The sequence below is a fragment of the Suncus etruscus genome, chromosome 1 (genome assembly GCF_024139225.1).
Source record: "Suncus etruscus isolate mSunEtr1 chromosome 1, mSunEtr1.pri.cur, whole genome shotgun sequence".
Taxonomy (NCBI): Eukaryota; Metazoa; Chordata; class Mammalia; order Eulipotyphla; family Soricidae; genus Suncus; species Suncus etruscus.
This window is the reverse complement of record NC_064848.1, coordinates 33,177,256-33,202,644: the sequence shown is the minus strand read 5'-3', so window position 1 is coordinate 33,202,644 and position 25,389 is coordinate 33,177,256. Positions and strand designations below refer to the sequence as shown.

The 25,389-nt window shown below is 38.9% G+C and overlaps 1 protein-coding gene and 1 pseudogene across 1 annotated transcript in view; one reads left to right on the top strand and one right to left on the bottom strand.

Moving 5' to 3' along the window:
• Window positions 1-25,389, bottom strand: part of KDM4C (lysine demethylase 4C) — a 392,436-nt gene that overhangs the window by 256,121 nt on the left and 110,926 nt on the right. The window lies entirely within an intron of this gene.
• Window positions 3,086-3,691, top strand: LOC126012492 (HAUS augmin-like complex subunit 2; annotated as a pseudogene).

Sequence of the window (25,389 nt, the reverse complement as noted above, 5' to 3'; positions counted from 1 at the left end):
AAAAAAGTGGCAGGAACAACAACAACAAAAAAAATCTATTTTAATCTCTAAAAACTAAAAAAAATATTTGAAAGAAATCTCTACATTTCCTTTAAAATAGAAAGAACAAGTTTTGAAACAAAAAAAAAATCCTTCTTATATATCACAAGTGGCTTTTGACAAGTCTATTAAGTTTGCAAACCTGAGAGAGATACTTACGTGTGCTCTCAAGCAGAACACTCAAAGCACCAGTTTCTTCCTATAGCATATGGGGCTGCTACAAACAACTAACTCAATACAACAATTCAAGTTCCTTGGCTAGTGACCACAAGCAGAGCAGCATTTAACAAAAATAAAACTGGAACATATGAAAGCTCAATTTTTAGTTTTTTTTTGAGAAATATCCATACTGATTTCCAAAAGTCTGGACCAGTCAACATTCAGACAAGTGATGAATCTGTTCCCCCACATTCAATGCCCTCACTGGTTGTTTGTTCTTTCTGTTTGTTTGTTTTCGGGTTTTGGGTCGCACCCGGCAGCGCTCAAGGATTTCTCCTGGCTCTATGCTCAGAAATTGCTTCTGGCAGGCTCGAGGAACCATATGGGATGCAGGGATTTGAACCACTGTCCTTCTGCATGCAAGGCAAACACCTTACCTTCATGCTATCTCTCCGACCCCAATTTTTTGTTCTTTTTGACATGTGCCAGTCAATGTGGTATAAAATGCTTTGATTTGCATGCTTAATGGTGTTTAATATTTTTCATTTGTTCTTTGGACATCTACGTTTCTTTGTTGAGGAGGTTTCTATTCATCTCTTCTCATTTCTTAGATAAGGTTAGGTGGTTTTGTTTTCTTCTTAAATTTGACCAGTGCCTAAAAAAATCTTACATATTAAACCTTTATCAATTGAGTATAGGGATAAATAGTTTCTTTCATTCCATGAATAATCTTTCTATCCTGGTCACCATTTCTGTTGAGGTGAACAAGCTTCTTAGTTTGAAGTAGTTCCATTAGTCCCATGTATGTTTCAACATACTTGGTCACTGGTGTTTTATTCTTGAAGATCTTCACTATCAATTCTAGAAATGTACCCTCTCTGCCCAAAATCACAATGCAGAAAAGCCCTTTGCATTCCTATGTTCATCACAACATTATTAAAGGTAGTAAGAGTATTGAAACAACTCAAATACAAATAAGTGGATAGATAACCTATAGTATATCTACACAATGTAATACTACTCAGCTGTTACAAAAAATGAAGTCATAAAATTTGCTCATACATGGATGAAAAAGGAGAATAACATCCTGAGTTACATGAATCAGGGGAAGAGGGATAGATATAGGATATCTATCTCCTTTCTCATTTGTGAAATATAGAATAAGACAGCATGATAAGACTGAGACAATAGATATGAGGGACAGAAGAAACAGTTTATGGTAGAAACTTGCCATAATTGATGGACAGAATGCAGTGAGGACAGAGAAATATCACTATGACAATGATAGTTGAAAATGATCACACTGGGGCCGGGCGGTGGCGCTGGAGGTAAGGTGCCTGCCTTACAAGCGCTAGCCAAGGAACGGACAGCGGTTCGATCCCCCGGCGTCCCATATGGTTCCCCCAAGCCAGGGGCGATTTCTGAGCACATAGCCAGGAGTAACCCCTGAGCGTCAAACGGGTGTGGCCCAAAAACCAAAAAAAAAAAAAAAAAAAAAAAAAAATGATCACACTGGACAAGAACTGGGTGCTGAGAGGAAATAAAGTTATATTCATGATACCACTTCAGGAACAGTATTGCAAACCACAGTGTCTAAAAGGGGGAAAAAAGAGAGACAGGAGATAGAGAGACAGAGACAGAGAGACAGAAATATCTACCATGGGAGGGTTGGGGGGAAACTAGTGACATTGGTGGCGTGAAATTTACACTACAAAAGGGTGTTGTACACTATATGAAAAGCTCAAATATGAACTATTTTGTTACTGGAGGAACAAAGCTATATTAATGGTAATCTTATAAACCACGTTGTTTAGAGTAGGCCTCAGGAGAGCACAACCTGACATTGGATAGGACAAAGAGACCTGTGCAGTGAGGTGGGCATGGCCTTACCTACCTGCAATGGGATAAAGGCAGCCAGAAAAGAAAGATGAGGGCGGTGGTTCCATTCTATGGCCACACATTTCATCTAATCAATGAACCCCAGCACAACACATGAAACACCCACTATGCAAAGGTCACTATGGGTAAAGAACACAGAACCCCACATGCTTAGAGAATGATGATGCAAGCTTGCTCTGAAGACCTGACAAGTACTGGCCCACCCTACATAACATCTCTGATAAGGACTTTAGAGAGTACATGTAAAGGATATCCAAAGAACTCAAATAAACATGGGACCACAAATAAAACATAAGAAAGAACAAATAGGGGCCAGGAAGGTGGCGCTAGAGGTAAGGTGTCTGCCTTGCAAGCGCTAGCATAGGACGGACAGCGGTTCGATCCCCTGGTGTCCCATATGGTCCCCCCAAGCCAGGGGCGATTTCTGAGTGCATAGTGTCAAACTGGTGTGGCCCAAAAACCAAACAAAAAGAACAAATAAGGGTCTTAGAAATGAGAAAATTTCGAACAAATAGCAGGTGTGAAAACTTGATAGACAAAATGACTCACTGGAAGGCCTACCAGAAGAGTAACAGAAGCTGAGGACAGAATCAGTGAGATGGAAGATGAGATGCAGAGCACCTCTAGACAACGGATGAGTTTGGAAATGAGCCTTAAAATAGATGAACAGAAGTTCGAAAAAATCCTCAAAAATAGAAATAGATGACAATAGAACTCTAGGATAAATTCAATAGAAACAACATAAGGATCATTAGAGTCCCAGAGACCCAGGAAGAAAACCCCATAAAGAAACAACAGTCAAGGACATCATTGCTGAGAAATTCACAGAAGAGAAGAGTCCTTGTAACTACATCCAGAATCCCTATAGAGTATCAGCTAAAAGACAACCAAAGAAAAGCATCCCATGGCACATACTAGTCACAATGAAGTAGAAGACAACAAAAATAAAATACTGAAAGCAGGCCAACCCTGGAAGGCGGCTGTGGCTATGGCAGACTCGAACTGCTGGACTCAAACTCGGGACCTGGTGTTGGAGCCAAACCCAGCTGGGCTGCTGCTGCTGAGCCATCTCATGGCTTTGGGAGTGGTCATTCAGGAGGTGTTAGGTATAACTAACAGTTGCTTGCTTTAAGAATTTCTTCAGACAACAGCAAATTGCAGATGTTAAAGCTGAAATTGACCAGCTCAGAAGTGTCCTAATCTAGAAAGCATGAATAGTCATCTGGAAGCAGTTCTGAAAGAGAAGTAGTCTCTTAGGCTACTATGAAACCCAGGTGTCAGGAAAACTTGCCTATTGTAGCTGTTTATCACATAGACATGGTATATTTGTTGGAATTGGCAATAAATTTCATTGAGAGATTGGAATCTCTCTTGAAACTAATTACAAATATTCCATATTTTAATAGAAAATTAAAGAGAATGAGCATGGCATTAGCAAAGATGGATATTTTGGTGACGAAGTCAAAAGAAATGGGAGAGAATATAGTCAAATGGCAAGAACAAAATAAAATTTATTCTTGTAATTCCCAACATATTAACTAAAGAAAATCATCTTCATCAATATGTTACAATGCCTCCTTTAACATTTACTTAGGCACATGTTTAAAATATTAATGACAGGTGATCATCAACTGTTTCTGCTTAATTATAATAATAAAATTCATTTATAAAAGTAGAAAAAGAACATGGAAAGCAGCAAGATCAAAAGGGAAATGATATAGATAGGAGCATCCTTAAGATTTACAGTAGATTTATCACAAGCAACCTTCTAAGCCCAAAATCACTGATAGGTTACAGTGACAAAAATCAATAAAATGAATGCTTCACCAAGAATAATTCACAGAGCCAAAACTTTCATTCAGATCGGAAGGTTATACAACTTTACAGTTAAACAACAGTTCAGTAATGGTACAGAATGGTTTACTTTAAGGCAAGGAAGACACCACAAAGAAAAACTCCTACAAAAAAATAACAATAAATCCCATGGCAATCATTTCTCTCAATGTCATCAGACTAACTGTACCAGTTAAGAGACACAGAGTGGCAAAATGTATCATAAAATTCAATCAAATATTTTGTTGCCTGAAAGAAACACATCTGGACAGTCAGAGCAAACATAAACTAAAAGACAAAGGTTGGAGGACAATCATAAAAGCAAATAGCTTCCTTAAAAATATTGAATGGGAGGCCCGAGTGATAGCATAGCGGTAGTGCAAATTTGCCTTGCACACAGACAACCTGGGACAGACACAGGTTCGATCCGCAGATTCAATCTATATATCCCATATGGTCCCCTGAGCCTGCCAGGAGCAATTTCTGAGTACAGAGCCAGGAGTAACCCCTGAGCACCACCAGTGTGACCCAAAAAAAAAAAAAAAAAAACAAAACAAAATAGGAAAAAGTTGAGTTCATACCAATATCATACATATAACACAGATTTTAGGATTAAAATATCATGAGAAACAGAGATGAACATTTTTAAAAGTCAAGGAATGTATACAACAAAAAGAAATCACACTCCTAAACATATATGAACCCAATGAGGAGCCAGCATAATTCTGAGAACAGCTGACAGATTTCAACAAAGACATCAATAGCAATGCATTAATAGTAGGAAAACTCAATACAACTCTGTCACCCCCTTGATAGGTCAATCAATAAATCACTATATACATATATTGATTGATATATATATATATATATATATATATATATATATATATAAAAACTCTTCATACCCAGAAATTTGAATACACATTATTCTCCAATTCTAAGGGATGCTTTCCAAGGTAGACCCACATGCTGGGCCATAAAAAATATCTCCATAAAATCAAGGGTACAGTAATTGTTTCTATTTTCTTCTCAGACCCAGAAATATGAATACATATTCTTCTCCAATTCACAAGAGATACTGTCCAAGATAGACCACATGCTGGGCCATAAAAAAAAATACCTCCATAAAATCAAGAGTACAGAAATTGTTTCTAATATCTTCTCAGACCATAATGCAATGAAAATAGAAGTAAACTTTAAAGAGACATGGAGAAATAGATTTGACAGCTGGAAATAAACAACTCACTACTTAACCAGTAGGTCATAGAGGAAGTCAAAATATTCCTGAAAGAGAAAAAGAAAGAGAGAGCATGAAGACACAAGTTATGAAATATGTGGGACAGGAGCAAAAGTGGTATTAAGCAAAAAACTGACAATTTTGAAAACATCAGAAAGAAGGAAGGAAGGAAGGAAGGAAGGAAGGAAGGAAGGAAGGAAGGAAGGAAGGAAGGAAGGAAGGAAGGAAGGAAGGAAGGAAGGAAGGAAGGAAGGAAGGAAGGAAGGAAGGAAGGAGGGAGGGAGGGAGGGAGGGAGGGAGGGAGGGAGGGAGGGAGGGAGGGAGGGAGGGAGGGAGGGAGGGAGGGAAAAGAAAAAGAGTATACATAGACAATAATGGCATCGTTTTAAAAAATGTAAACTGGTCAACAAATTAAACCAAAAATAAGCACTCAGAAAAAAAAAAACTGATTTGAAAAGTAATGAGCTATAAGGAAACAAACAAAAACTCCAAACGATAAAAAACAAGAGTTGTTTCTTTGAAAAAAATAAAGATCAACAAAACTTTAGTAAGACTGACAAAGAGAGAGAAAAACTCAATAAACCGAATCAGAAATGAAAGGGATAAGGTAACTACAGCTACTACAGAAATTCAAGGGGTAATCAAAGATTACTTTGAGTACCTTTAGGCCACAAAATTAGAAAACCCGGAGGAAACGGGTCAATTCCTAGAAACCTCTAACCTCCCATAGTTGAACCAAGATCTGCAATATCTGAAAAGCCCTATTTGAATTGAGGAAATTGAAATGGAAATAAAAAGACTTCCCAAACTAAAAGCCCAAGCCCAGATGGATTCACTAGGGAACACTTTCAAAGCATGGCACCCCTTCATTAATAATAGTGCAAAGAAAGGAAAAGCAAAATGCCTGCCCAGAGAAAATCGAGAGTAGGTGGGTGGAGGGGAAATAGGGACACTGAGGGAAAAGTGCACTGATGAAGGTTGGTCTACATTCTATGATGAAAACTCAATTACGAACAAATCTGTAACAAATCTAGTGCTTATATAAAACTATTAAAATAAGATAAATGAAAAACCCCATTCAGTGAATGAATAAATGAATGACTAAATGAAAGAAGAAGCCTGCCTGGAGGAGTGTAGAAAAATGAAACAAAGCTTTCTGCATCTAAATTCTGGTCTTCCTGTATCTTTTTTTTCTTTTGAAGAAAAAGTATCACAATGTTGACATACTTGATCATAACACATTTATTTCATGATGACAGAAAGCAAAGTTATTAAGAAATAGAAAAAATAGAGAATCAAAAAATTGGAAAAGGGAAGAGAGTTCATAAGCAGCTACATTTGTGAAAATTATTTTATCACCAATAGTCATTAATGCAATAGCCAAAGTTTTAGTATGCTCCAAGTTTTTTTCACCACACATGGAAAATACACACTAAAAAGGTGTGTGTGCATATGTGTGTGTGTTGCAATTGTCATTTATGTAGGCAAAGAAAAATATGGAAGAAATTGGAAATAAACTTCTTTAGCCTCAAAAACAGGGACATCTTATCCCTGAAGCACTTTGGACTAAGACCTACTGAAGGCTCCAGGCATACTCGGTTGTCCAATCCCCTAGTCATTCACGGTGGTCAGCTCTTCAGTCTCAGTTGTTGCTGTCAGGTTTCTGTAGTTATAGATCCTGGTTTCTGCACAGGACCTATGCTGATGGTCTTCCTATATCTTAATACTCAAAATATCTTACTGATAAAATGTTGGGGACAGGGAATCCAACAGGATACTGTGTGTACACTTCTTTGTGAAAAGTAAAGCATTACACTCGTGTTAGCTGTTATGAACTGGAAATGGAAGAATAAACACAATTAAAGGAGAACTGCTATGAAGGTGGGTAAGTAAATAGTCAAAGGGCACAAGGTTCTTTAAATGAGTTAAAGTCTCTTTCTTTCCTTCAATATTTATTGAACAAAAAGCAAGGACTAAGCATTTGTCTTCAGTGACCTACAAGAGATATTAGACATAAGCAAACACCAGTGAGAAAAGTTTAAGCACTATAATTAAGGTAAAGATAACGAGGGATTTCACAGAAGTGAAAGATTACTTCAAGCTTAAGAAAGCAGATAAATCTTCACAAAAGGGGAAGCAGCTGAAATGGTCTTTAATATGTGTAGAGTTTGTATAAAGAACATCTTAAAGCTAGCAGCAGGAATAAAGCAAGGAAAGGGAGCAGCAGAGGTGTTGGGTAAAGGTACTCAGTTCTGATAATGCGCAGGATGAAAGTCACACTAGGCTATTAGACAAGAAAACATGTTAAGGCCATCTGCAGAGAGGCAGACTACTCCTGGAAGGAAGCAGAGGATTAGAATGCAGACAGCTGAGTTTCCTTACTCAAAATCCTTTAATGAAGGAATTTCCATTTCATGTTCTTGGAGTATTATGACAGATTTCAAGTGAGAGCCTGATTCCAACCTCAGAGATAGTTTTCACCCTCAGAAATGGCTAAAAGGGATTCAGGAACTGTAGAGTACAGCAGAAAAGGCACTGACTGATTTTGCACAATGTCCTCTGAAACCAGAATAAGGAGTCCTAAGCATCATTGTGTGTGACTGAAAAAGCCTTAAAAAAAAAAAATAAGGTTTGAGAACAAAAATAAAGAATAAGCAAAGTATCTGAATGATTTTTGTTGTTCTTGTTTCTTGGGGAGTGAGGGGGGAAAGCATGCAATACATCATGGTGCCCAGAATTTACTCCTGGCTGTGTTAGGGTTCATTCCCCGTGGGCTCACGTAACAATATGGAGTGCAGGGGTCAAACTCGGATTGGCCAGTGTAAAGCAAGTTCCTTATCCACTTATATTATCTCTCAGCCAGAAATACTTTTTAAAGGAAAGGAGTCAAAGTTATACTACAGCAGTATGGCATTGCCTTGAATGCAGCTGACAAGGGCTCGATCCCCAGCACCCTATATGGTTCCCCAAATCCCACCAATAGTGATCCTTAAGCATAGCCAAGGTGGCTAAAAGACAAAATTAATAAAAGTAAAAAGAGGACCCAGAGATGAATTAATAAACTATCTGCCAGAACTGCTCAAAGTGACACAGTACTAACTACCACCCACAGTTCTGGGGAAATCAGAGGAAATGACACACAAACACAAGCAATGAAAAGGCCAAGAAAAGGGTCTATACTCGTTTTTCCTGGAGTGGTTGATACTGCCCTTTGAGTATACTGGAAAGATTGGAGAGAAATTGAGGGATTGGGGTGCTTTACAGTTGTAGCCTCTCTCCAACTGGATTGGGAGGAGCTGATTATATTCTCAGGGATAAATATGAGGCTCTTTGTGCTTGTTCACTTGAAGCAAATAGATTTTTATGCAGGTGCTGAGTAATTTTTTTTCCTGAATAGCATATTTGGAATCTTCTGTCCTATACTACTATTAGTTTGCACATCTGCACTTACCATAAATCAGATTCTGTCTTGGTACAGAGGATGCAAGCATAAATAGGACGGAGAAAAGTGACACAGGGCCTTAAATTCTGGCACATTCAAAAATATTGAATATAGATAAAGTGGCCTAGGATACAGCTCTGAGCTCCTTAAAACTTTTGAAGGCCAAAGTAAGCTGATAAAGAGTAAGCTTATAAAGCTGGAAGAAAATCAAGTGAGTACTCTGTAATCAAGAGAGAAAACAGGCTCATCTCCTTCGGAGGATGGCCTTGGCTGGCCAGTCTGGGGTTTTGTTTGCAGCAGATTAAAGTATTAACCTTTATTCCAGTTGTGTGGTCTCATCCTTCTACTCTGAAACCCTACATTTGGGGGCTCAACCTGGATAGAATTGACATGACAAGTCACCAATAAGGCTTCCAAGGTCACGTGAGTACAAGGGGACACCCTCAAGTTATGTAAAGGCATAGTAAGCAGATCTCTACAGAAAGCCCTAGACCTCCAGAGACACAAGATGCAGTACTGTTCCCAAGAGCAGGAGGCTAGGGACACCATAGTTCTCCAAGAGGTCACAAGGGGGGCATCTAAGTGGGTTCAAGTCCCAATAAGTCCTGTAGGTTCGAGTCCCAATAGGGGATGTGTTCGCATCAACGCTGGGGGTGGTATGTGGGTTTGAGTCCAACCAGGGAATCTCACAGGTTCAAGTCCCACGAGGAGTTTCAGTGTCTGGCGTTTTTGTCTGTGGTTCTGTTATTTGTTTTCTCTATTCAAAATGGGGGGAAGGCACCCACATGGGTTTGAGTCCCACCAAGTGTCCTGTGTGTTCGAGTCCCACTCGGGGATGTATTCGCGTTACCACCAGCAGTGGTATGTGGATTCGAGTCCCACCAGGGAATCTCGTGGGTTCAAGTCTCACCAAGGGTTCCAATGTGTCTAGCACCATTGTGGTATGTGAGTTTGGGAGCAACATGGGCCCTCATGAGTTCAACTCCCATTGAGAGTTCCAGTCACTCTGTTTTTGTCTGTGGTTCTGTGTTCTATGTTTTCTTTGTCTTATTTGGACTGAACATGGAGGGAAACACTATGGAGAATGCCCCCCCCCCAAATCAGAAATTGTGTGTTGAGTTGGCCTTGCTCATCTAGGGACCAGGCACAGGGCGGTGGGAGCCATAAATACCAGATTTATCAATGGCCATCAGGATACAAATTAGTCCTGAAGAATATCTGGACTTTGCAACCACCCAGCTGTTTTCCTGCCATGCTTTGAGGCCAGAGGAAGATGAAATTATCAACATGTGGATGGGGAGGGGGTGCAGATCAAAAACATCAAGGAAGCTATTGCCTGGCCGCTTTTTGGCTGAAAAGTGGCTGAAGAGGAAAGAAAAGTGGTCATTTTGAATTTTCTGCTGGAGTTCATCTAAAGCAGAGTGATCCAGGTGGGTCCTTTACATTTAGAAGCAGAGATATGGCTAAAGGAGAATGGCTTTGTTTGGGAATTCAGAAGGAAAAAAATCCGGCCTTTAAATTTCTACTGGAGAGAATTTCTCTGAACCTACTCACCAATTTACAAACACATCTCAAGTCATGGAATTGTCAAAATCATCCTACCAAATCTCTCCTCCATGACTTACCTAAAGCTGTGGTTTTGCTTTTTTCAAACACTGAGTTGCTAAGTGTTATTCATCTTCAAACAGCTGTTCTCTCATAAAATGTTTCAGACTCTACCATACTAAAGTCAAACTCTCTTAACAGAAAACTTACCTAGAAAAGTGAAACAACAGTGAATGCCATGCATAAAGATTAAAGTTATGGGGTCGGTGAGGTGGCGATAGAGGTAAGGTGTCTGCGCTAGCCAAGGAAGGACCACAGTTTGATCCCCCTGGCATCCCATATGGTCCCCCCAAGCCAGGGGCAATTTCTGAGCGCTTTGCCAGGAGTAACCCTTGAGCATCAAATGGGTGTGGCCCAAAAAACCAAAAAAAAAAAAAAGATCAAAGCTACAATAAGGTCCCATATAACTATATCACTTGGGGCCAGAGCGATAGCACAGCAATATGGTGTTTGCTCTGCAAACCCAGGACAGACAGCATTCGATTCCCAGAATCCCATATGGTCTCTGAACCTGCCAGGAACAATTTCTGAGTGCAGAGCCAGAAGTAATCCTTGAGAGCCACGAAGTGTGGCCAAAAAAAATAAACAAAAAAAAAAACTATATCACTTGCTGTACTACAAAAGGAAAGATCAAACATAATCAGGTCACATCTTTCTTTCATTTTGGATTTTGGTTTTTGAGACATTGCCAGTATTGCTCAGGGGTTAGTCCTGGCACTGCACTCAGGAATTATTCTGGCGGTACTAAGGGGTCATTAACAAGCATCTAAACTGTACCCTCCCACTCCAGTTCCATTGTTTGTTTTTGTTTAGGGGCTATACCCCATGGTGCTCAGACATTACACCTGGTTCTGCACTCAGAAATCACTTAACAGTAGGGCGCTTACCTTACATGCAGCCAATCCAGAGGGAACAGATTCTGGTATCCCATATGGTACCCGTGACTGCCAGGAGCGATTTCTGAGCAGAGCCAGGAGTATTCCCAGAGCTCCAACCAGTGTGACACACCCAACCTTCCCCCAACTCTCCCCCCACAAAACAAAAAGAAAGAAAAAAAAATCACTCTAGACAAGCAATAGAACCATATGAGATGCCCATATGGAACCCACAATGACCACTTACTTGCAAGGCAAACACCCTACCTGCTGTGCAATTGCTGGGGAGCAGAGTAGGGGACATCAAATCACACTTTCCTTCCCTCTATAGTTATTGCTGTTGCTGGGGAGGGGTGAGACTCGCCAAAGGGGTGACACACAGACTTGGGTGAAACATGCTACACTGTTGTAGCATCAAGCACAAACAACAGTACCACCAGAAGGAAACTAAGAATGTGAATGGGTACCCTGCAAAAGTCTGAGGTCATCCAGACCCAGGCAGGCCCCATGCCTTTGTTCTTTTCCTTAAGGGTTAAAAGCAATCAAATTTAGGCAACAGAACATTAAACATGCCAAGTAAGAAAAGGACAATGACTTCCTAATGACAAGACTATAAAAATCATTTTGTTTCTTGACTATGAAAGGGAATTTAACCCCTAATCTCCAAATAGCAGGCATCTCCAAATCTTCATCATGGTGATAGTTAAGAGAGAATACCCAGAAATGATTTCTGCAGAAGAAGGTCAATTTCTTTTGTTTCCTCTCCTTTTTGCCTCACAATCCACAGGCTGATTCAGGAAAATGTGAAGACCCTCAGACTAACACTTTTAAGTAAATGATAGAACGCTCATTATGGGTAATCTAAAGAATAGGAATCTATAATGTGCTTCTGTCCTGTTTCTACAAAAAAAAAAAAAAGTGTGAGGATTTCTAGCAAATTAAGAGAATGACATGCCTTGGAAGTAGTAAAGAAAAGTTTCAGATTTTTCTAAACTGAGAATCATCTCATTAAAAACAAAATTCCGAGGGCAGTGGTAGGCCATTTGTCTTGCATATGGCTGACCCAGGACAGACCTCATTTCGATTCTGGTGTCCCATAAGGTCCCCCAAGGCAGCAGTAATTTCTGAGCACATCGAAAACCCTGAGTGTCAATGGGTGTGGCCCAAAAACCAAAACCACCCACCCCAAAGAAAGAAAGGAAAAGAAAAATCCATTATCTAATTATTTTAGCATGATCATGTTTAAAACAATTAAACTAACTCCAGAATTTCACATATCTGCTCTACTCCCATAGTAATAAAACAATCCTTAAAACAGTAAAATAAACTCACCTCTCTAAATCCAATCTTGCCCTTTCTGCCTCAGCCAGCCCTGGGAAACCTCCCTCAATCTCCAGGTTCTAGGGACCCTCTGCTGTCCCACCATTCATCCCCAGGCAGCCATAGAGAGCCAAAGGAACTCAGGTCATCTCTAAATTCAAAGAAGTGCACCCAGCAATCCCAGCAAATAATGAAAGTGTAGAATATAAACAATGAATACTATACAGCTTCAAGGAATGATGAAATCACACACACCCTGCAACTTGAAGGATATAATATTAAATAAAGTCAGAAGGACATATCAGATGATCTCCCATATCTACATTATACAGAATAACAGAAAGAGCCAAATGCCATGCATCAAAGGGGAATGCTTACCCTTGCCTGTGGGCATATAATGACATGTATAGGAAAAAGACAGGGAAGGAAAGAAATAGAATGACAGCTGGGAAGTAACAGACATGTGAAAGACTAACCTCAAGCTCACAGTTCCGCAGCAAGTATCATAGCTTTGCACTGCATACATGTCTGAGGTCCCTCACCTACCCATGTTACAGAGCCAACAATAATGCAAGCAGGAGATCCAAACTACAACAACCAAACTTCAAAAATGTGTGCCTGACACTGGTGGTGGGATGGTGCTGGAATACTGCATGCCTGAAACTCCTATCTTTATATTAAAAAATGTTAATATATGATTCTTACAATACTAAAAATAGTAAAACAAGCATTTAGACAAATCAAAAAGGCATGTTAAAAAATGAGTAATCCAGGGGCCGGGCGGTGGCGCTGGAGGTAAGGTGCCTGCCTTACAAGCGCTAGCCAAGGAACGGACAGCAGTTCGATCCCCCGGCGTCCCATATGGTTCCCCCAAGCCAGGGGCGATTTCTGAGCACATAGCCAGGAGTAACCCCTGAGCGTCAAACGGGTGTGGCCCAAAAACCAAAAAAAAAAAAAAAAAAAAAAAAGAGTAATCCAGGCCCAGAGAGATAGCACAGCGGCGTTTGCCTTGCAAGCAGCCGATCCAGGACCAAAGGTGGTTGGTTCGAATCCCGGTGTCCCATATGGTCCCCCGTGCCTGCCAGGAGCTGTTTCTGACCAGACAGCCAGGAGTAATCCCTGAGCATTGCCGGGTGTGGCCCAAAAACCATAAATAAATAAATAAATAAATAAATAAATAAATAAATAAATAAATAAATAAATAAATAAATAAATAAATAAATAAATAAATAAATAAATACATACATACATAAATACATAAATAAATAAATGCTCGTCAATAAAGATCAGAATTGGACTCTGAAATCTAAACAAGGATAGCAAAATAAAATTCAAATTTAAACATAGAAAATGTGGTTGATCCTAAAAGAGTATCCTGGTGTATAATTTATCCCCAATATACAATGACAGGGTTTTCTAATTCTATCTTAACAGTAACACTTTTTAATTAAAATTCCATAAAATATCAACAATTCTGTTATCACCCAATATCAGGGATGTCACATCACTGTTTACTATTAATCATAACTGTTTAAATTTTTTATTCTGTTTGGATTTATTAAACTAAAGTAAAAACTGGCCAATTTTCTCATAATAATTGCTTCTCAGGGAGGGAGGGAGGGAGGGAGGAAGGGAGGGAGAGAGGGAGGGAGGGAGGGAGGGAGGGAGGGAGGGAGGGAGGGAGGGAGGGAGGGAGGGAGGGAGGGAGGGAGAAAAAAGAGAGAGAAAAAAGGGTCCTGAGTGATAGTGCAGCAATAGGGCGTTTGCCTTACACGTGGCTGACCCAGGACAGACCTGGGTTTGACCCACCAGTGTCCCATATGGCCCCCCAAGCCAGGAGCGATTTCTGAGCTCATAGCCAGGCGTATCCCCTGTCCATTACTGGGAGTGGCCCAAAATATGAGAGAGAGAGAGAGAGAGACAGAGAGAGAGAGAGAGACAGAGAGAGACAGAGAGAGACAGAGAGAGACAGAGAGACAGAGAGAGACAGAGAGACAGAGAGAGACAGAGAGACAGAGAGAGAGAGACAGAGAGAGACAGAGAGAGACAGAGAGAGAGCAGAAAGGGGAGTACAGAAGAAAGGGAAGGAGGGAAAGGGAAGGAGTAAAGGAGGTAAACAAATAAATACAAGAGGATAGGGAGAGAAGGAAAGGATGGGGAAGAAGGTAGAGGAGAAAATCTGGAGAGAAGCCAAGAAGTAAGGGCATTTTCAGAGCTGAGACCCACATCGTACTAGGGAGCCTCTAAAAAGTCCAGTCAAAGGATATATGAGTGATGACTCTTCCAGGAGTGGATACTGAACAGCATTCCTTTACCTACTTCTGATCTATCTTTTGAATGTGACTTGCATTCTTCCTCAGATGCCATAAGACATGAAGTAAAGAAGAACATAGTTGGGGCCGGGAAGGTGGCGCTGGAGATAAGGTGTCTGCCTTGTAAGCGCTACCAAGGAACGGACCGCGGTTCGATCCCCCGGCGTCCCATATGGTCCCCCCAAGCCAGGGGCGATTTCTGAGCACATAGCCAGGAGTAACCCCTGAGCGTCAAACGGGTGTGGCCCAAAAACCAAAAAACAAAAGAAGAACATAGTTCATAAAACTTTCATAAGACAAACTTTTGCAAACTTCACCTAGGACAGGATCTTAGATTACTTAAATGCTGCTTTTTATTACAAGCATGTTTGCTTTGCCATATGCTTCAAAAATACTTAGACATTTTTCAAGATTTTAAACCAATTTGCTTGCATTTAAATTTTAATACCAGAAGAATTCTTTCATTCAAAGAAGAATATTTTCAATTCATATCCCTGGGCAGCTAATTTTAAAAGAATTCAATCAAGTTATATTACCTAGAACAAAATCTGAAAATTAAATTTTGCTGGTAAGACTGCTACTGTCGTGTTTATTCATTTGAAAACAGACTAGATATCGTTACTGATCGAAAGTTCTGTCCCCATAATTTCTGTCTTCACACTCCACTGCTCTTCAGAGAGACCTAAATTACCCCATATTTGTTATATTTTATTTGTTAACTTTTCCAATACCTGGGAAATCTCCATTGGTTTGCATCCATATAGAAATGTTACCACATGACAAAAAATAAAAATTCAAGTACAGGGACAGGAGCGGTTGCACAGCGGTAGGGCATTTGCCTTGTATGCACTAACCTAGAACCGGTTTCTGAGAGCTAGGAGTAACCCCTGAGCGTCACCAAGTGTGGCCCAAAAACCAAATCCAAAAACAAACAAACATGGGGGGGGGGGTATTTTCCTATTTCTGTATCAAATTAGTTCAGAAAGAAAATAAATCAAAATTGCAAGGTAACTCAAAGGGTAACTCACACAGGGCTCTCAAGTTGAGTATTTGCAGTTGCCATCCATCGGAATTAGAATAACTGAATCAGAAACACCACCTTGCCTAAGTAAATATCTTTGAACTACAGCAAAATAAAAATTAGGAAACACGAAAACCAGAAACTATATGCAGTCTGTCGTCACACCATTGAAAAGGGTATGCCTAAGTCTCTAATTTAGCAAATTAAAAACTATATATAGTGACCTGTTTTTACATGGGTTCTTTTTACACCTTCATATTCACTCAGCAAATTTTTGTTATGATCCACAGTGCTAGACTGAGGTTATTTGTGCTACTTCTGCAGGGCTATCATATCATTGAATCAGAAAACAGCAGTTCGCAGCAATGTGAGAAACACAAGTAGTATGTGTATACTTTCTCATATAACATAGAGACCAACCCAAGCAGTCAAATCTGAGTCCTATCAACCTGCTGGTGGGAAGTCAGGAAAACTGATATGTTAGAAATAACAGCAGATCTGAGCCCGGAGAGATAGCACAGTGGTGTTTGCCTTGCAAGCAGCCGACCCAGGACCAAAAGGTGGTTGGTTCGAATCCCGGTGTCCCATATGGTCCCCCGTGCCTGCCAGGAGCTATTTCTGAGCAGACAGCCAGGAGTAATCCCTGAGCATCGCCGGGTGTGGCCCAAAAAAACCCCAAAAAAAAAAAAAAAAAAAAAGAAATAACAGCAGATCTGAAACTGGCAGTGCACAGTGTGCAGCAGACTGGTACGGAATGGAGCAGCATAGTTCCTGGAAAGGGGCTGTAATGATATGCTGGAAAACAGAAAAGAAGAGCAGGTGGGAGAAAAAATAGCAGGCAGTGGCTCCATGAAACCCCTCCTAGGTTATGCCCACTTCTAGAGAGGAACTACTGTAAGTCACCAACCTCCAGGGACAGATTGGCTGGGCATAAATTTAAGGCCTAGGTACTTAACTACTCAAAGAACTCAGCTCATAAAAAGAATGAGTAATCAGACTTGGGGGGCCCAAAGCCAATGAAGAAAAGGAGCCTTGGAGAAGAGTGATATTATTGACACCGAAGACAACAGTACACATCACACAGTCCCAGAGGGGAAATAAAGAGCATTAGAGTGGTTCTTCTCTCAGGTAACTATACCTAATAATTCCTGCCTCAATCCCTTTGGCACAATGTAGGAACAGAAGCAGTCAGTAACATGACAAGTTCATAAATGCATCTATCAAAAACTCCCAAGTAAGGCTCCCCAAAAGAAACATAGTAACTCAAAGTCTATACATGTTAATAACATTTCAGGCATAGGAGATTGATCATATCTTCCCAGTTGCTTGAAATAAGAACATCTGTATACAACTAGTAACAATTATTAAAGAGAGTAAATTTATTTAACACGGGTAGGAAGTGAAATGTACCATAAAAGAAGGGTAGATATACATTTCAATTACTTGACACCACTGATTCTAACAGCCCCTAATATACTTGGTCTGCTTTCTTAATCAGGATATGGAATATATAAAAAAAATCATAAAGTGGCTTAACAGCACTTTCATCATTATATATATTAGATCTACTTGCATATGTGATGATATTGATATCTGTACGTTTTTCCGAAGTTGAAGACAAGTAATTTACCCAAAGCCTCACCAAATCTTCTTTTAAATATTTTAAATCAAACTTCCTTTAAAAATTTCATCAATAGACCTACACTTAATTTTAACAGAATCTATACATAAAAATGTATATTGAAATTGAAATAACAAGATCATTTTACAATAAAGGTTGGGGAAATGCTGAGTGCTTGCTTTGCATGTGTGAAGCCATGAGTTCAATCTACACACTGCAAAAAATAAATACAAGCACATTAAAAAAATTTTTTCAGGCAAGACAGGTAAACATCTCAAAGGGCAGGAGCCTGTCTGTTCTTTATATGCAGGAAGGAGTCCACAATTTGGCCTCAGCATAGCCTGGATTCCCCCACTCACCTAACATAAGGAGCCCTGCATAGGGTGCTGGCCCATACACTCACCAAGTGTATCTCTCCTCAAAAAATGGGGAATCAGTAATAGAATGGCTGCTTCAAGTGTATGAGAACCTGAGCTTAATATCCAATACCTAAAATATCTTTTAACAATTTATAATTTAGTATATACCTTTAAATATAAAGGAATTTATCCTATTGATAATCTAGTATTCATCATTAATAGTAAGTAATAAATATAAAATGTAAACATCTATGTCATTTTAATCACATAGAACAAGAACAAACAGTGCTGGTAGGGATGTGGACAGAAAGAGACTCATATTCATTGCTGGTGGGAATGCCGTCTAGTTCAACCATTATGGAAAGGGATATGGAGATTCCTCCAAAAACTGGAAATTGAGCTCCCATACAATCCAGCTATACCACTCCTAGGGATATACCCTAGGAACATAAAAATACAATACAAATATCCCTTCCTCACACTGATATTCATTGCAGCGCTATTTACAATAGCCAGACTCTGGAAATAACCAAGATGCCTTTCAACATATAAATGGCTAAAGAAACTGTGGTACATATACACAATGGAATATTACGCAGCCATCAGGAGAGATGAAGTCATCACATTTTCCTATACATGGATGTACATGGAATCTATTATGCTGAGTGAAAAAAGTCAGAGGGAGAGAGATAGACCCAGAATAGTCTTACTCATCTATGGGTTTTAAGAAAAATAAAAGACATTTTTGCAATAATCCTCAGAGACAATAAAAGGAGGGCTGGAGGAGATGGGGGAAAAAGAAAAGAGGGCTGGAAGGTCTAGCTCACGACATGAAGCTCACCACAAAGAATGATGGGTGCAGTTAGAGAAATAACTGTATTGAGAATTACCATAACAATGTGAATGAATGAAGTAGAAAGAATGTCTAGAGTCAGACAGGGGTGGGGTGGGGAGGAGGGAGTTTGGGATATTGGTGATGGGAATGTTGCACTGGTGAAGGTGGATGTTCTTTACATGACTGAAACCCAACTACAATCATATTTGTAGAAAAAAAAAACATCTATGTCATTTTCAATACCAAGTATCATGCTATATATAGTATCTTCTACTAGTTCTTAGTGTTGAATACTCACCTGATACCAATTTTAAAACTTTATTAATGTAGTGAGCCAAATAAATAGATGCTGGAGCAACTTACTTACATCCACGACACAACTCCCAGATATGGTAGATAACATCATAGGATACTTAATAATTGATTTTCAAAAAACATACCAGGTATTTTTGAGAAGTCAGAGAGCTAGAGTGGGTAAAGCCCTTGTTTTGCATGAAGCCAACACAAGTTTGATTCTCAGTAATCAATAGAATCTTGGAGCATTGCCTAAGTGTAGAACCAGAAGTAAGTCTTGGGCATCACTTAATGTGGCCCAAACTCCTTACACCCCAAATTTTCAAACACTGGGTATTTTAATGTTCTTTTAGAATCTAGGCGAAAATACATACAACTCTGAATCTCTCCGCACCACCACTGAGTGCCTTCCCCAAGAACAGAACTGTGTGTTACCCCTTCCTCTCAAAAAATCATATCTGTGGGGCCAGGAAGGTGGCGCTAGAGGTAAGGTGTCTGCCTTGCAAGCGCTAGCGTAGGACGGACCGCAGTTCGATCCCCCGGCGTCCCATATGGTCCCCCAAGCCAGGGGCGATTTCTGAGCGCCTAGTCAGGAGTAACCCCTGAGCGTCAAACGGGTGTGGCCCAAAAACCAAAAAAAAAAAAAAAATCATATCTGTAAACCACTGAAAGGGGAGGGATGTGCCCATTAGAGTAAAATCTAAGAATGAGAATACTTAGCTTATAACCATATCCCAGGGCAGATCTGGGAAGCAAAATGCAAGAATCCATTCTCAGGTACAATGTAATAATTTAAGAGCATGAAGACTCAAATTTTTTTTAATTTTTAAAGTCAACATACCACCAGAGATAAAAGACATGCATTTATTACATGCCAAGTGTTCAAATCACTAGTCCAGCAATTTTCATTACATCATTTATTTCTTATAACTACATGATAATATTAATCCAATTTATGTATATCTTGCACAAAATTATTCAACTTGTATGACAAAGACAAGATTCAAGAGCAAGAAGAAAAAATGAAATGTCTTGATTTAACAGCTAAATTCTACTATCCCAATGAGCTACTTTCCTCCCTCTTCCAGAAACACAGCAGAAACCTGACAGATTCCGGGAGAATCTAATCCTAAACTGTGTAGAGGAAGCCCCCATTTCTACCAAGACCACTTTCTCAACCATGAAGCTTCTAGGGTTTCTTAAGAACATAGATGTGTTCTCTCTTAACTTATTTGAAGTCAAAGTAATCTGACAAAATAGATCCAGTTCAGATTCACTTACTAAAATCCTTCCCAAATAGCACCCATTCAAGCCTATTTGAAAGTGGAAGAGAGGTACAGATTCCTGCATAAGCCACTACTTAAGAGCTTAAGACACTTTCCCCCCAAATATTCTATTTAATTTTTGTACTATGCATATATTTTCATGAACATATATATAGTCTCCTTGCACAGCAGTTACATTATTTAAATTATATGACCAGAAATATGTTGCAAGAGATTTGAAAATATATTAAAACATCTTTTCACAAAAGAAACAATACAATTTGGTATTTCAGGCTAAATGCAATACTTTCAACACATAATACTAACAATTCTTTCAAGAAACAACTAACCCAGAATAAAAAAAAACCACCAACAATAAAATCAACAGTTTTCACTGTATATAAATCATAAATTTATCATTCTTCCTCTTAACATAAACATAAATTTATAACTAAGTATGTTTTAGGACCATATATAGCAGACTAGGTTAAATATAGTGTAGGGGCCAAAGAGACAACATGGAGGTAGGGTTTTTGCCTTGCATGCAGAAGGACGGTGGTTCAAATCCCGGTATCCCATATGGTCCCCTGAGCCTGCCAGGAGTTTTCTGAGCTTAGAGCAAGGAGTAACCCCTGAGCGCTGCCGGATGTAACCCAACCCCCCTAAATAAATAAATAAATAAATAAATAAATAAATAAATAAATAAATAAATAAATAAATAAATAAATAAATAAATAAATAAATAAATTAGTGTTGACTAGGGAAGTCTGCACAAGGTCGAACATATAAGCCATCCAAAGTGTTGAAAAAAATTCATAAAGATACAGTGCCCTCTACTGACAAATAGTACAAACTACTCAAGAATTTTGAATTTGAGAACTATAATAATAAAATCTATTGATATTTAAGCACCATTTATCATAATACAATTTACAGAGTTAATAGTGAGTTTTGATTATACAGAAATGATAAATACACGTTTCACATCTCTTAGCAAAAGTCAATATGAAATCCCAGGCTTTATATTTATAGCAAATACAGAACACCAAATATCTATTTTAATATAATTTTGATTTAATTAAAGAGCCATAATTTATAGTTATTGATATTTAAGTTTCAGGCATATAATATTTCAAAATTATTTATACCATTAGGATCAACTTCCCTCTACCAGTATTTCCATACTCTAAACAGGAGCTACATTTCATCTGGAAAAAACTACAAAGCAGATTTCGACTTTTTCTTTTTTTTTTTTTTTTTTGTGGTTTTTGGGTCACACCCGGCAGTGCTCAGGGGTTATTCCTGGCTCCATGCTCAGAAATTGCTCCTGGCAGGCACGGGGGACCATATGGGACACCGGGATTCGAACTGATGACCTTCTGCATGAAAGACAAACGCCTTACCTCCATGCTATCTCTCCGGCCCCAGATTTCGACTTTTTCAAAAAGTATTTAATAGGGGCCAGAGAGATAGCATGGAGGTAAGGCATTTGCCTTGCATGCAGAAGAACAGTGGTTCGAATCCCAGCATCCCATATGGTCCCCTGAGCCAACAGGAGCAATTCCTGAGCATAGAGCCTGGAGTAACCTCTGAGTGTTGCAGGGTGTGACCCAAAAACCAAAAAAGGAAAAAAATAGGAAATATATATATCAATACTGTCTATTGCTATATTTTCTATTTTGTCTTTATTTTTATTTTTTTTCTATTGCTATTTTTAAATCAATGATGAATGTCACCTTAGAGATCAAAAGTAACAAAGGAGGTTTGAAATGCTGATCTGAGTCATGAGACTAGAATTCACACTGATCACTATCCACTTTCTCCAATTAGATTCTGGTAACAAGGTAAGTATCATAAAATAGACACATTTACTTAATTTTGTTAACTTTATTAGGTACTTATCGGAGTAATTTTGACAGAGGCACAGTGGAAATGTTGTAAAGATACATCAACTGTTACAGTTTAAAATAATGGAGAAAATAACTAAAACTTGCCTTTATAAAAAGATCAGAAAGTGCCAAAGACAGTACAGTAGGTAGAACGTTTCTCTTGTACACAACTGACCCAGATCCAATCCCCAGCACAGAGATTCACTAGGAGTGATCTCTGAAGACAAATGCAGGAGTAAGTAAGTTCTTACTTTCTGGCCCAAAAAAACAAATCAAAAAAGTGACCAGAAGGAGTTGTTTCTAGAAACCTTGATACACACACACACACACACACACACACACACACACACACTCTCACACACACACACTCACACACACACACACACACTCACACACAATCACACACACACACACACGCACGCACGCACAAGAGCCAGAATGATAATATATATAGGTAGGGTTCTTGTCTTGTATGCAGCTGACCTGGGTGTGATCTCTGGCATTCCATGTGCCCCCCAAAATAAAAAATATTAAATATAAAATAAAATATACTCACATATAAATACAAAAATCTGGACTTAAAAATATATGATTTAAGATCTCATCATACTGAATCTTGAGGCTCCACAGGATTTGGATTAACTAGAATACAAAGGGAGATGCTTCCAAAAAGCAGGTATTTAATACAAGTTTAATTAAACTAGAATCCAGACTAAGATATTTGATGGATGTTGATTAGGGTCCAGGGCCTTCTACTTAAAGAAGAAGAAAAAACAAACAACAAACAAACAAACATTTCAGCAGAAAGTCCAGAACTTCTAATGTTTGCCATTAATAATCCTAAGGGTCCATAGAACATAATGACTGACTAAGACAACAGAAAATAGGAAGTGAACTCCTGATTTTCACTGAAAAATCACTTTATAATGGTATCTATTTGACATTATCCTATAATGCAGGGGTCTCAAACTCGCAGCCCGTGGGCCATTTGTGGCCCTCTGTTCAACCATTTGTGGCCCGCGACCAGCCTTCAAATATCGCAGTATTCGCAATTATTCGCTTATTGAATAATCGCAATAAAAATCGCATTAGTAAGAAAAAATCACATTAAACATTCATATTATAGTATAATGTGTCCATACGTAACAAGAAGCATTTGTTTAAATGCTGAATCATTAAAAAGTCTAAGAAAATGCATCTAATTCAATCAGCTAGAGCATCAGTCAATTCAAGAAGGGAAAGTGTGTGTGGGCAGATAGGCTCTCTTACTTTAAGACTCAACATAAACTACATTTTATTTACCTAATATAACTAAACTCTAGGTGTGTTCATTGACAGTGTAGGCATGCAAACTTCCCAACCTGAAAATATTGCTTTGAAAACAATTGATCACATTATACCACAACTTCTCTACTTATTCATCCGCACATCATTGGGCATTTGGGTTGTTTCCTGGTTATTGCTCTAAGTACAGCAATAAGTATAGGCATGCATCCCTCTTTTTGAAGTACTGTTTCTGTGTTTGTGGGGTAGATATCTAGAAAAGGAATATATAGATCATATTGGATGGTTATTCTTACTTTACTGATCAATATCCATACTGTTTGCCATGGAAGCAACAGTGAATGATGTTACCTTTTATGCCAAGTCACTGCCAACAAAGGTTGCTTCCAGAATTTTTTATATAAGCCATTCTTACTGATATCAAATACTATCTTCTATTGTTTTCTTTTGTTTTGCTCTGACAGTGATAGTAATCAGTTTTTTAATATGCTTACAAGCCATCCACATGTCCTCCAAGGAAGCGTCAATTCATCTCCTCTCCCCATTTGTGATAAAGTTGGTGCTTACTGTTGTTGTTGCTGAGCTCTCTGAGAATGAATTTTTGATTCTCCACTGTACAACTCAAGAGTGAATGCTTTTAGAGACCAACAAGATAGTATTGCAGGTAGGGCTTTTGCCTTGTATGAAGCAAGAATGAATTTGATCCCTGACATAACATACCTTCCCCCAAGAACACCAAGTGACAGGTGTGGAAAAAAGAAAAAATAGATCTATCTAAACTCCCAGTTCCTTTCTTCATTTCTTTTCCATTTAGTTTCTGAGACACACCCAATGTTGTTTAGGGGTTACTCCTGGCTCTGAACTCAGGAATCACTCCTGGTGCTGCTCTGAAGACCATATAAGATATCAGAGATCAAACCCCAGGTTAGCAGCATATAAGGCAAGTTCCTACCCTGCGCTATTGCTCCAGCCCATCTATTACTCCTTTTTACATAAATTACTCTAGTAACTTGCAGCATGATAAAGGTAGATAGGAACTGAACAAAATTTTTTGATTATATCAATATTTTTGGTCCAACACTAAATAACAGAATAATCATGGACTGATTTAGCTTTGCAATAGATACATTGCATCCCAACAACAACAACAGCAACAACAACAAAACACACATCTAGGAGTCTAAATGAGAGAAAGAGAAATAAAAATCATAACCAAATATGATATTTGGTAGAGACATAATCTGAACATTTCAGAACACCGCAGTTTCAAAGAAAAGCTAAGTTGAGTCTAAGACAAATAATTTTAGTGACAATAGTCACAGTACAGTAGCACTTGCCTTATACCTGGTGAAAGTAGATGCTATCCCCAGACCCACATGGTCCACCCTGCTCCCTACAAAAAGCGATCCCTGAGCACAAAGCCAGAAGCATAAGCACCACTGGGTGTGTCCTCTACCAAAAAAAAAAAAAAGAAAGAAAGAAAGAAAGAATAGTACTCTATTAGTAATCTTTTCCTTTATGTATCTATTCAATTACTTACCAAGATATCTTTAAATATATCTTTATTGGCAGGTTAGTCCTGCATCTGTTGTTTCTTCTATTCCAGCCTAGCATAATTATATTCCAAAATAGCAAATTGAAGTTTTTGAAGTTGCTTAAGAATTGCCTCCGTTTAAGGAGGCATTAAGTATTCCAAGTTCCATCTACGCTCTTGCAACAATGTATAATAATTTGATTGTCTTGCTTCATGTTTTTAATATATATTTTCTTTTTACTATCAGAGCAGTTGGTATATTTTTTATTTCAAGAAGCCTGGCTTGCTTAGATATTCTTAGAAATCAAACTTAAGTTTTTGGGCCCAGAGAGATAGCACAATGGTGTTTGCCTTGCAAGCAGCCGATCCAGAACCAAAGGTGGTTGGTTCAAATCCCGGTGTCCCATATGGTCCCCCGTGCCTGCCAGGAGCTATTTCTGAGCAGACAGCCAGGAGTAACCCCTGAGCACTGTCGGGTGTGGCCAAAAAAAAAAGAAAAAAAACAAAAAAAACTTAAGTTTTCCGTTCCTTGGTCATTCCTATTTCAATTTTCTATTTTTTATTTT